Source organism: Mycteria americana (genome assembly GCF_035582795.1).
Source record: "Mycteria americana isolate JAX WOST 10 ecotype Jacksonville Zoo and Gardens chromosome Z unlocalized genomic scaffold, USCA_MyAme_1.0 Scaffold_18, whole genome shotgun sequence".
NCBI lineage: Eukaryota > Metazoa > Chordata > Aves > Ciconiiformes > Ciconiidae > Mycteria > Mycteria americana.
Genome location: NW_027445436.1, coordinates 6,141,705 through 6,153,780, shown reverse-complemented (window position 1 = coordinate 6,153,780; position 12,076 = coordinate 6,141,705). Strand labels below are relative to the sequence as shown.

General features: G+C 42.3%; 1 long non-coding RNA gene across 1 annotated transcript; it reads left to right on the top strand.

Annotated features, from left to right (window-relative positions):
• The first annotated feature begins 3 nt into the window (after nucleotides 1-3).
• LOC142402942 (uncharacterized) lies at nucleotides 4-12,042 on the top strand. The gene is made up of 3 exons (XR_012773525.1): nucleotides 4-310; nucleotides 1,249-1,856; nucleotides 11,920-12,042. It is a non-coding gene; the product is annotated as an uncharacterized LOC142402942 (long non-coding RNA).
• The last annotated feature ends 34 nt before the right edge of the window (nucleotides 12,043-12,076 follow it).

Here is a 12,076-nt window from a genome sequence, read left to right as displayed (position 1 = left end):
CATCGTACCACGACCCACTCAGCGCAGATGACTAAAAGAAAGAGTCAAAATCCGTGGGGATACGAAACCACCAGCCAATGACAGAACCTCATCCACTGCCCTATGGTGCCCTAACACACATGATCAGCCAATCAGTAACGGTACCAGTCATTACTGGTACACCCTGGGGGGCTGCTGGAGGTTTATCAATTAGCTGCGCGTTCTTCCTTTTTGGTTGCGGGAAGAAAGTTTGTGAATATCTCTTTTCGGTTCAGTTATTAGCTACACCCTATTACGTTGGAGGTCCTTGGGCAAGGCGACAACTTTTTATGTAGGTGCAGGGGACTTGGGTGGGCTGGGACTCCAGAGCCGAAGGGAGCATGTCAACAGCCAGAGTAGGTCCTGCACAAAACGTGGGACCTTCCTTGGTGTCAGCAGTGCTGCTTAAACCTGCCCTTCCTACGGTGACAATTGGGCTGTAAGCATCTGTGCGTACCAGTTATGGCATGCAACACCCCTCTGGGTTTGTATCACCACGTGTTGCTGGGGTCTAGGCTGTACCTTAAGGTCAGCCTGAAATTACCCGCCCCGCAAGCTGCCACCAAAAGGCGATGCAGTGTTTCCCCCCACCTCCCCCCGGCTACTGGAGATGCTCACCACTTCCCCTGTGCGTGGTTGCTGCTGCATCTCGGGGGGATCAGTTGAAAATTAACTTGCAAAGAACAGAAAAGGGGAGTTACTTTCAGTTACGTGGACTCCTTGCTCCATCTAAGTGTATGACTACAGGGTGAGCCACAGCTTGCTGATCTGACTGAAAGCAAGTTGCATTTTCTCTGTAAGGTCATTTGCAGTCTGATCTAAATAAGCAGGCAGCCACCCAGGCAGTATCTGGAACCAATCCCAGAAGGGTGCAGAAATGGGTATGGGGTGGATCATCCTGCTGAGGCTCTCAGCTTGAGTAGATATGAAAATGTTACCTTGCTGTAAAATAACTCCCAAAACACACGTCACCTTGAATCGTGTATATATGTGTATATATTTTAGAATAAAATAGAAATAGTATAAGAGTTATTAGTAGTTAAGAAGGGATCACAGTTAGAATAGAAATTAGCATACTAGAGTGTGAGAATCATAGACAGTTAGAAATAGAAACTAGCATATGAGAATATGAGAATTGTAGAATCTTCAAGGTAATAGATAACGCCTAAGTTAGATAAGAGGGTACGGGCAATGCATACTTTACTAACAAGCATATGTTTTTCCTCAAAGAATGTGAAGCTGTAACCCTTCAAAGACCAATAACAGGAACATCCTCTTACCGGGAGAGCCATAAAGATAAAGGGGCACCACAACAACCATGAAAACAACAGGAATCACAGTAACTAGGGGAAAGGCAAAGACGGCAGGGGAGATCGCGACCACCGACCCAATTGAGGAACGAAAGGACTACCCCCCCACGCACTCCTTGTGAGCATGTGTAGTGAATTAAAATCACACTGTAGCTTTAAATCGAAGCGGAGAAAATATGGACCAATGGAAGAAGAGGATGCTTAGTCAGTCTAATGATTATGTATTAGATAGGCGTGGTGTGTTAACTTTCATGTATAAATACTGAAGAGAATTACAATAGGTGTGCTTGATTTATGGAAATATTCCACCTTGCACCCTGCGCAGAATAAAGCAATGTCTCCCCTCTCAACATACTCTGTGTGTTTCGGGACTTATTTTACAGCGAGGCAACAGTTTTGGCACCCCACATGGGACTTCGAAATTTGAGACCGGACTTCGATCAACACTTGCTACCGCCGGAGGATCACGAGCCGGACTCCAGCATGCACTGGAGGACTTTGTCCAGGGACTCCTCTCGCGATTCCCTGGTGGGTGGTGAGTGGCCGATTGATACCAGGATAGAGACATTGTTATTTTGAAATGTTGCTGGTTATGGTCTGAATTGGTTTTGGTTAATTAGAGCTGCACTGGTATATTGGTCTCTCCTGTGCTACTACGGTGATGACCGAAGCAGGCAGAATTTTGGCTTGGTCCAGCTCATTTGTATTGGTAATCATTTATTGCTGGTGATTGTAAAAAAGAATATTATTGTACAATATTATAAATGGGGAACATATCTTCCATAGAAGGAGAAATACTTAAAGCTTCTCCATTAGGTTGTATTTTAAAACATTGGAATAAGTTTGGAGGTGACCTGTCATCACAAAAAAGTTAATGGAATATTGTAATCAATGGAACTTTGAAATATAATACTATGTTACAGTTAATGCTGTTTTGTAGAAGAGAAGAAATGTACGAGGAGGTAATGACCAGTGTGGAAATGGGGAAGCCGGAGAAGGTGATGCTAACAGTGATGATGAAAGTGAAGGGGAGAATTTCAGTCTGATAGCAGGAAGAACTAGGAGAGGAGGGGGCGGCAGTGCTGCAAGCACCCTTAAGGCAGGCAGTAGGTCTGGCAGGAGAGCTGGTGTGGGTTAAAACTCCTTTCTCAGTAGCAGACTTAAGGGCTTGGAAAGAGATATACAGGTGTTGTTAAAGACATTGTTGTCATATGAGGAACAGAGGACTGTTGTGGTTAAGGCTAGGGAAGAAGCAGAGAGGGTTCATGCCCAGGATGCACAGGCAGGAAGACTGGAGGATCATTTTCCCTCCACCAATCCAAATTGGGATCCTAACAATCAGGCACAAAGAGCATTGTTAACTGAATATCAGAGGTTGATATTGTTCAGTGTAAGGAATGCGATTCTGAAACCGAAAAATTTGTCTAAATTATATCAGGTGGTACAGGAGAAAGATGAAACTCCATCAGCCTTCTTTGAATGATTATGCGAAGTGGCTAAGAAATGGACCGATTTGGATCCAGAGAGAGAGGCCAATGCACTAACGTTTGTGACTTTGTTTGTGGGGCAGTCGAATCCTGATATTAGGAGAAAATTGCAAAAGATAGAAGGAGAAGAGGCAAGATCTATGAACAAGTTATTAGAGGTGGTGTGGAAGGTGTATAATAACAGGGAGGAGGAAGAAAAGAAGCGACAAGAAAAGGAGCAAGTTAAGAGAGAGAGTCGCAAGGCTCAACTGCTGGCTGCAGCAATAGCAGAAGGCAACCAAAATAGTAGAAGGCGAAATGATGGGTATAGGTTAAATGGAGGGACTATGATGACCTCCTTCTTTAGACCTGGGGAGGGTAAACCCTTGAATAAGGATCAGTGTGCTTTGTGTAAACAAAAGGGGCATTGGAAGAGGGATTGCCCTCAGAATCGATTCCGGAGGAATTTTCCAAGAAAACAAGAAGATCCCAAGGTGGAAGAGCTGCTTACTCTGGGTCAGGATTCAGATTGATGGGGACCGGGGGATGAATCAGAAGTTTCCCCGACAGAACCCCTGGTTACCTTGAAGTTGGGGAATGAAAAGGTAGATTTTCTAATAGATACAGGAGCGACATGTTCAGTGTTAAATACTTGTAAGGGTAAATTGAGTCAACAAAATATAGCTATTATTGGAGCCACAGGGAAAAGGGAGGTAAGGCCTTTCTTCCAACCGCTTAATAAGCGTGGAATTGGAAATCGAGTTATTACTCACAAATTTTTATACGTTCCTGATTGCCTGATGCCTTTGTTGGGAAGAGATTTACTCAACAAACTAAATGGACAAATTGTTTTTGAAAAAGGCAATATACAGGTACAGATACCGGAAGAAAAAGCCCTGGAAGCGCAAGTGTTAATGGTGCAGGAAGAAGCACAAGAGACTCCGGACCCTGAGACAATCCCGGAAGAGATATTTGTCAGAGTGGGAGATGGACCCGGAGTAACGATGAATCTCAATATGAGTATGGTCATTCTCGTTTATTCAGATTACTTAACAGGTTTATATAGAAGCTAAGCAAAGCACACGCTAACAGCGGCTATTCTATTGGATAACTATACTTGTCCACGTGCTTAAAACAGTTATACGATTGGTACAAAGTTGCCGTTCACGCACTGTTCACAAAGGGGGGTTTATCAGCACTTTCCCAGACTTAGTCCCGCTTATCTTGCTTTACCAAGTACTCCTTCTGCTGTTCTCAAGGGAATTTCACCTTGATCTCTGGCTCCCAGGCCCCATCAAAGGCTGGATTGCTCACATCAATTAAGCTGTGTCCTTTTTCACTTAACCATTCTTCCACAATTCCCCCTTCTTGTTTTTGAGCGATCCAGGCATGATTTATCATGGTTCTAAAAGCCTTTTTGACACAGCTACATGCTACACAAAAACACAGACCTATGATAACTAAAATTATTAAAAGTTGTAATCCCTCAGCTAACAAACCCTTCAGCCATGATGGTAAGGACCCAAACAAACTGGTTAACCATTCATCAAAAAACCCTTGATTTTGTCGAATTTTGTTGGCATGCTCCTTCAGCCATCGTAGTTGTTTGTGAATTGATTCACTGTGATCAGACAGGTTCATACAACACATGCCTTCAAAATCCTCACAACCATGACCTTGGGCTAATAACAAAAAATCAATTGCTGCTCTATTTTGCAAAATTGCGTGGCGTAAGCTATTTTGATCCTCTAATAACGTTTCTATTACCTGGGTAGTGACATTTGCTTGTTTTTCAGCCCAACAGGCTAATTGCCCAACCTGTTTCAGGGCTCGTCCTGCTGCCCCCCCAGGTATGAGCAGGGACAGGAACACTCTCTCAGTAGTACTGAGGAGGGTAGGTTCATCATCGCAATCTGGGGAAAGACCCTTGACCCCCCCCCCCCTTTTTTTTTTTTTTTTTTTGAGTACTGTATGTCTAGGTCATAGGATCAAGATGCTTAAAACGTGAAAAGGAAAAAAAAACCCTTTAACTGTAATTTAAGCAATGAAAAGTTACAATAACTAAGTAGTACTATGCACGACAATCCTTCTCAGTCATCTCTAGAACTTGAGTAGTTTTTCATATTACCATTCACAAAAATTCAATAATGATCAATAATGAAATAATATTGATTTAATATTATAATGAAATTTAATTTCATATTTAATATTATATTTAATTTATTATATAATTTAATAATTTTAATAATTTTCATAAAAATTAATTTTAGTAATTTTAATTAAACAGTTTTATTAATTTTAATTTAATTTTATATTTAATTTAATATTTAATTTAATATTATAATGAAATAATAATGGTTAATAATGAAATAATAATACTTGCCAAATAATGTTTTTGCTTTAGTGGTCTGGATACAGTTACAAAGTAACTGTGAATGACAATCTTGGCATATAAATGGTTAGCAGATATTCATTCCAGAATTTAGGCAGCTGTCTGGTGCCACCCGATACATTTTGTAAATAGTTTTCCATATAAAATGTCTCACAGAAGGCTTTACAGCTAATTATCCTTTGTATATGCATACATAAGAGGATACCAGTTGCAATATAATCCATATTTGGCTTTTTTTTTTTCTCCCCACTTTCCTTGCCCATTTTCCTGTATAACCAGAAACGCTAATGTCGCAGGGCCTTCAGCCCCCCCACAGGCTTCCAGTGTCCTTCTAGAATTGCATCTTTGATGACACCACTCCAGCGTGTGGTTCTAGGGAGCGCTGGAGGGTTCATTAAACATGGAGGCACAGCTTCTCCTTTCCTTTTTGTTTGTAATTCCAGAGTATCAAGACGTTTTAAAACTGCTTGCAACACTTTTGCAGTGGCATCAGAGGATTGTGGCAGCTCCTCCCCGCTAGATGGTGTGGTAGTTCCAGAGGATTCCGTACAGGGAGGTAGAGGCGGATAGAACGAGGTTGAGGGCGGCAACGGAGGCGCGGAGGGTGGTTCACTGGGCGGAGCTGCAGGGGGAAGTCGGCAGGCTGTTCCGCCCAAGTCGTTAGGTTTTGTCGCTCCCGCCCCTCCAGGGGGTTTTGGCGGAGCTACTTCCGCATTCGCTTCACAGTTTGCATTAACTCTGCTAACAGGAACTTCCGCCTTTTCTGGCGCCTGCATTGATTCCGCCATAGCACGCAGTTCAGAAACATTTTTACAGACAGTTCCAGACGCGCCTCTCACGGCAGGCAGCCCAAAAAATCGCGCAATAGGTCCCGGTTTGTTTTCGGGCTTATCTTTAGACACTCCCGGACCTAACATTTGGGCAGCAGCGCAAGCTACTTCCCTCTCCACCTTCATCGCTTTCAAAGTTTCCAAGACAATGTTCCAGAGTCCACAAACCGCCTTTATTTCCTTTTCGTCCTTTTCATCCCCCTCTATTGTTTTCTGCCACATTGTTCCTCCAAAATCTCACCATTCCAATATGGAAAATAACATGCAGGTGTCAGAAAAGTGACCCCAACATTGTCCCAACTTAATCAACCTAATTAACTGCTTCACTGGTGCTTCTATCCCTCTCTTAGAGAGGATTCCAGTGAGCAACGTGGCCACAGCTTCTGTTTCCATCACTGCGCCTGAGAGGTGAGGAGCGACCTCACACCGGCGTCTGCCCTGCTTCTTGCTCCAGGCAGAGCTTCTCTCAGCCGTGGTTTCCCACTCCCGTCCTCTAGCTGCTTACCGCAGTCACGGAGATTTCATCGGCGAGTAACCATCCTCTGCTACCAGATGTCGGAGTGGGAGACGGACCCGGAGTAACGACGAATCTCAATATGAGTATGGTCGTTCTCGTTTATTCAGATTACTTAACAGGTTTATATAGAAGCTAAGCAAAGCACGCGCTAACAGCGACTATTCTATTGGATAACTATACTTGTCCACGCGCTTAAAACAGTTATACGATTGGTACAAAGTTGCCGTTCACGCACTGTTCACAAAGGGGGGTTTATCAGCACTTTCCCAGGCTTAGTCCCGCTTATCTTGCTTTACCAAGTACTCCTTCTGCTGTTCTCAAGGGAATTTCACCTTGATCTCTGGCTCCCAGGCCCCATCAAAGGCTGGATTGCTCACATCAATTAAGCTGTGTCCTTTTTCACTTAACCATTCTTCCACAGATATTGAATGCAGTGCCCCCACCGGTATGGGCCTCCGGGATCCCAGGATGATCACGCACTGCTGAACCGGTAAACATCACATTGAAACCTGGAGCACGACCGGTAAGACGAAAACAACATCCTATTAAACTAGAAGAGAGAAAGGGTTTAGAACCCATAATAGAAAAGTTTATGGTTCATGGACTGCTACGAGAATGCCAATCGGAGTATAACACTCCGATTTTACCAGTAAAGAAACCTCATTCAAATGAATATAGGCTGGTTCAAGATTTGAGAGCAGTAAATCAAATTGTGCAGGATGTCCACCCAGTGGCAGGAAATCCGTATACTTTATTGACTGCAATTAAAGAAACAGATCAGTGGTTCACAATATTAGATTTGAAGGATGCTTTCTTTTGCATCCCTTTGGAATTTGAAAGTCAAAAGATATTTGCCTTCGAGTGGGAAAATCCAAAAACTGGCCGAAAGGCTCAACTGTGCTGGACCGTTCTTCCGCAAGGATTTAAGAATAGTCCAACAATCTTTGGAAATCAACTAGCGAAGGAATTGGAGGATTGGCAAAAAGAAAATCCAGAAATAACTCTGCTACAGTATGTGGATGATATCCTTTTGGGAACAAGGACATTAGAGGACTCTGTACAGTATACCATTGATCTCTTGAACCTTTTAGGAGCAGCGGGGTATAAAGTGTCGAAGAAAAAGGCACAAATTGCACAACAGACAGTGACTTATTTGGGATTCACCATCACCAAAGGTCAGCGAAGCCTTGGTCCAGAGAGAAAAGAGGCAATTTGTCAAATACCAGAGCCTGTGTCTAAACGAGAGCTAAGAGCATTCCTGGGAACGGCCGGGTGGTGTCGCCTGTGGATTATCAATTTTGGACCGATTGCAAAACCCCTTTATGAGGCTGTGAAAGGTACAGAGGAACTTCTAGAATGGACTCCAGAATGCCAAACAGCTTTTTCTAAATTGAAAGAAGCCTTGATGTCGGCACCCGCACTAGGGCTTCCTAATTTGGAAAAACCTTTCGAGCTTTTTGTGAATGAAAGACAGCATGCTGCGCTAGGGGTTCTGGTCCAAAAGACTGGATCTTGGAAAAGACCAGTTGGATATTTTTCTAAGCAACTAGATCAAGTAAGCAAAGGATGGCCCTCTTGTCTAAGAGCCGTCGCTGCGACTGTGCTGCTCGTTCAGGAAGCTAGGAAATTAACTCTGGGACAAAGAACGACGGTACAGGTGCCACATGCTGTGACAACAGTTCTAGAGCAAAAGGGGGGACATTGGTTATCCCCTAGTTGAATGATGAAATATCAGGCTGTGTTATTAGAACAAGATGATGTGGAACTGAAAGTAACAACCACCTTGAATCCAGCCACCCTGTTACCGTTGCCTGGGGAAACTGAATTGGAACATGACTGTCTAAAAACAATTGAACAGTTATATGTGAGTAGGACTGATCTGGAAGATATACCTCTGGATTCAGCAGAATTAAATTTGTTTATAGATGGGAGCAGCCAAGTGATCAATGGAGTCCGAAGAGCCAGATATGCAGTTATTATTGGAGGAGAAGAATTGGATGAATGGGAAGCAAAAGCCCTCCCTGCCAACATGTCTGCCCAGAAGGCAGAGCTGGTAGCATTAATAAGAGCTTTAGAGCTCGCAGAAGGAAAGACTGTGAACATATGGACAGATTCTAAATATGTTTTTGGAGTAGTTCATGCACATGGAGCAATTTGGAAAGAAAGGGGTCTCCTTTTGTCACAAGGAACACCAGTTAAGTATGGAGAACTAATAAGAAAATTATTGCAGGTTATTAAACTGCCTGAACAAGTAGTAATCATGCATTGTAAGGCTCATCAATTTGGAAATACCCCTGAAGTGATTGGGCATCGACAGGTGGATTTAGCAGCTAAAAGAGCAGCAGAAGAACAACAAGTTTTGGGAATATGGCCTGAGAAGTATGAAGACTTAAAGAGACCACCGACTTATAACGAGGAAGATGATCAATTAGCTAAATTGCTCAATGCAAAGAAGAACAAAGATGGATGGTGGACCACAGAAGATAATCGAGTAGTAGTACCTCCAAACGTTATGAGAGAATTTATGGAAAAAGATCATAGAAGAACACATTGGGGGGTAGAAGCTCTCATGGACAATGTTAAACTCCACACTTTAAGTGTAGGGATGGGAAATATAGCCAAGAGTATTATCGAGAAGCGTGAAATCTGCCAGCGAAACAATCCTCGAACTCAACCCAGACCTCCACCCGGGAAAACTAAGAAAGGAAATACTCCCGGCGACTACTGGCAAATAGATTTCTCAGAGCTTCCCAGGCAAAGTGGGTATCGGTATTTGTTAGTATTAGTGGATACTTTCTCTGGATGGCCAGAAGCCTTTCCCTGTCGCACCAATCAGGCCAGAGAAGTAGTTAAAGTATTATTAAGAGAAATAATTCCTCGTTTCGGGATCCCAATTGGAATGTCCTCAGACCGAGGACCCCATTTTGTGGCCAAAGTACTTCAGTCATTGGCAAGAATATTAGAAATAAAGTGGGATTTACACACACCGTGGAGACCGCAGTCTAGTGGGAAAGTAGAGAGAATGAATCAAACAATTAAAAGGCAATTGAATAAAATTTGTCAGGAAGCGCAATTAAAGCGGCCAGATGCTCTCCCGTTAGCATTGTTAAGAGCAAGGATTACACCAAGGTCTAGACAAAAGGTCAGCCCCTTTGAAATACTATACGGGAGACCTTATCAAAGTATTAATCATGAGCCAGGATCCATAGAATTAATATGGAAACAATATCTTAAGGAATATGTGATTTCTCTAGGGAAGGTTTTGTCTTCCCTTAACAGGTATCTACATTCGAGAACCCCTTTGGGCCTGGATACTGCAGTTAACGAATTTCAGCCGGGAAATTGAGTTCTCCATCTAAGAACTTGGAACGACGAACCTCTGAAAGAACGTTGGAAAGGACTCTTTCAAGTCCTCCTGACTACATATACTGCAGTCAAGCTGGATGGAGTAGAGCCGTGGAATCATCACACTTGGATTAAGAAAGGACTTCCACCGGAGAAGTGGACTGTGGAGAAACAGAATGAAAGCCCTTTACGACTGAAACTTAAAAGGGACAATTCATGAATTGTACTTGGGATCAGGGTATCGCTTATGTTGATTTAGATTGTACACAAGGCATATTCTTATTTGTAGTCATCGTAATCTCGTTTATGATTTTGATGGAGATATGGAGGCCAAAATTCTATAGTGATTCATCTAGTGATGTTAGCAAGAATTGAGGGATTAGAAGAAAATTTGATCTTGAAATTGATTCAGGGATTTGGTAAATTACAAAATGCTATGGGCATTACCACTTGCCTCCCAATTCCACATTCTAGTAAAAATCCAATAGAATGGGGAATCCTGACTTTAAGAGACCTTCCCTTGGTAAACTGGAGTCAAATAACTGATCAACAAACCAAAATTCCGATGAGAGAAATTATAACCTGGACAGTAACAAATAGGAAGTGTAATGGGACTCTTGCATTGTTACCAAATGGAGAATCTTTGTGTTGGTCAGTCAATAGTAACCATGTAAGAAACACAGTTTCCAATTTGGTTAACCAACAACAAGGAAAATATATGTATAAGACAAACTGGAAAAAGCCAATGGCAGACAAATGGAGGTATATGAACCTTAGTTCATGGTGGTTTGGATAGGACAAATTGGAAGCACTAAAAATCAATATAAAGAGATTATTACAAATCCCAAAGAAGGAGAGTACGTCCCCAAATGGAACTGTACTCAGGTATTCAACTGCTCTCATATGGGAATCTTGAAAAACATAACCGGGGTAGAAAAGGCATTGCGAATTGGATGTCAGTGTCGAAATTTAATTGTAGAACAACACGTAGCACAACATATGGCACACAGACAAGTCCAATGCCACACAGAAACTATTTCATCTCCAGGATATACTGTGTGGGTCTTAAGTGATGGAACTTGGACAAACAGACTTCATTTTGATATCCCAAATCACCAAATTACCTTAGGAGCGTTAACATTGTGTCCATTATGGAAAAAGAATCCCATTACACCTCAGTTATGGGGAAAACTCAAAAGAGAATTTAAAAAGGATCCATGGCATGGCCCATCAACAGCTCCGAATGTCGGGTGCGCCATGGAGTCAGTGTTAGCCCCCGGAATAATGGCTTACGAGAACCGAGTACTGTTTGCAAATCTAACGCGGCAGATGAATAGTTTGGAGAATGCAACTAAGCAGGGGTTACTTGTAATAAACAAACAGGTGCAAGCAAACAGTGAAATGACCTTACAAAATTGTCTAGCCTTAGATCTGTTATCGGCCAAAGAAAAGGGACTATGTGGATATTCAAACCTGGATAAGGAACATTGTTGTGTTCACATTCCTAATGTGACTGAAGACCTAAATAAACAGATTGACCAAATTAGACGAGTAGCAATGGGAACCCAAGAATTACAGGAGAGTGCCAAGAACAATTGGATAAACAAAATTCTGCAAAGTGGGAGTGGATGGTCTCTTACAGGACAGTTAGCCAATTTAGCCCAGGGTTTGATTCTTCCAGTGACTGCAATAATCATCATCATCATAATTAACTGTATGAAACAGGCAATACTGAAGACTGTCTTTGTCGGAAACATGATGCTAACCAGAGATGGTGGAAGATGTTCAAATGAAATATTTGAAACTTCCAAAGAGGGGAATTGTCACCTTGAATCATGTATATATGTGTATATATTTTAGAAAAAAATAGAAATAGTATGGGAGTTATTAGTAGCTAAGAAGGGATCACAGTTAGGAGTAGAAACTAGCATACGAGAATATGAGAATTGTAGAATCTTCAAGGTAATAGGTAATGTCCAGGCCAGATAAGAGGGTACGGGCACTGCATATTTTACTAAGAAGCATATGTTTCTTCTAAAAGAATGCAAAGCTGTAACCCTTCAAAGACCAATAACAGGAACATCCTCTTACCGGGAGAGCCATAAAGATAAAGGGGCACCACAACAACCATGAAAACAACAGGAATCACAGTAACTAGGGGAAAAGTAAAGGCGGCAGGGGGAGATTGCAACCACTGA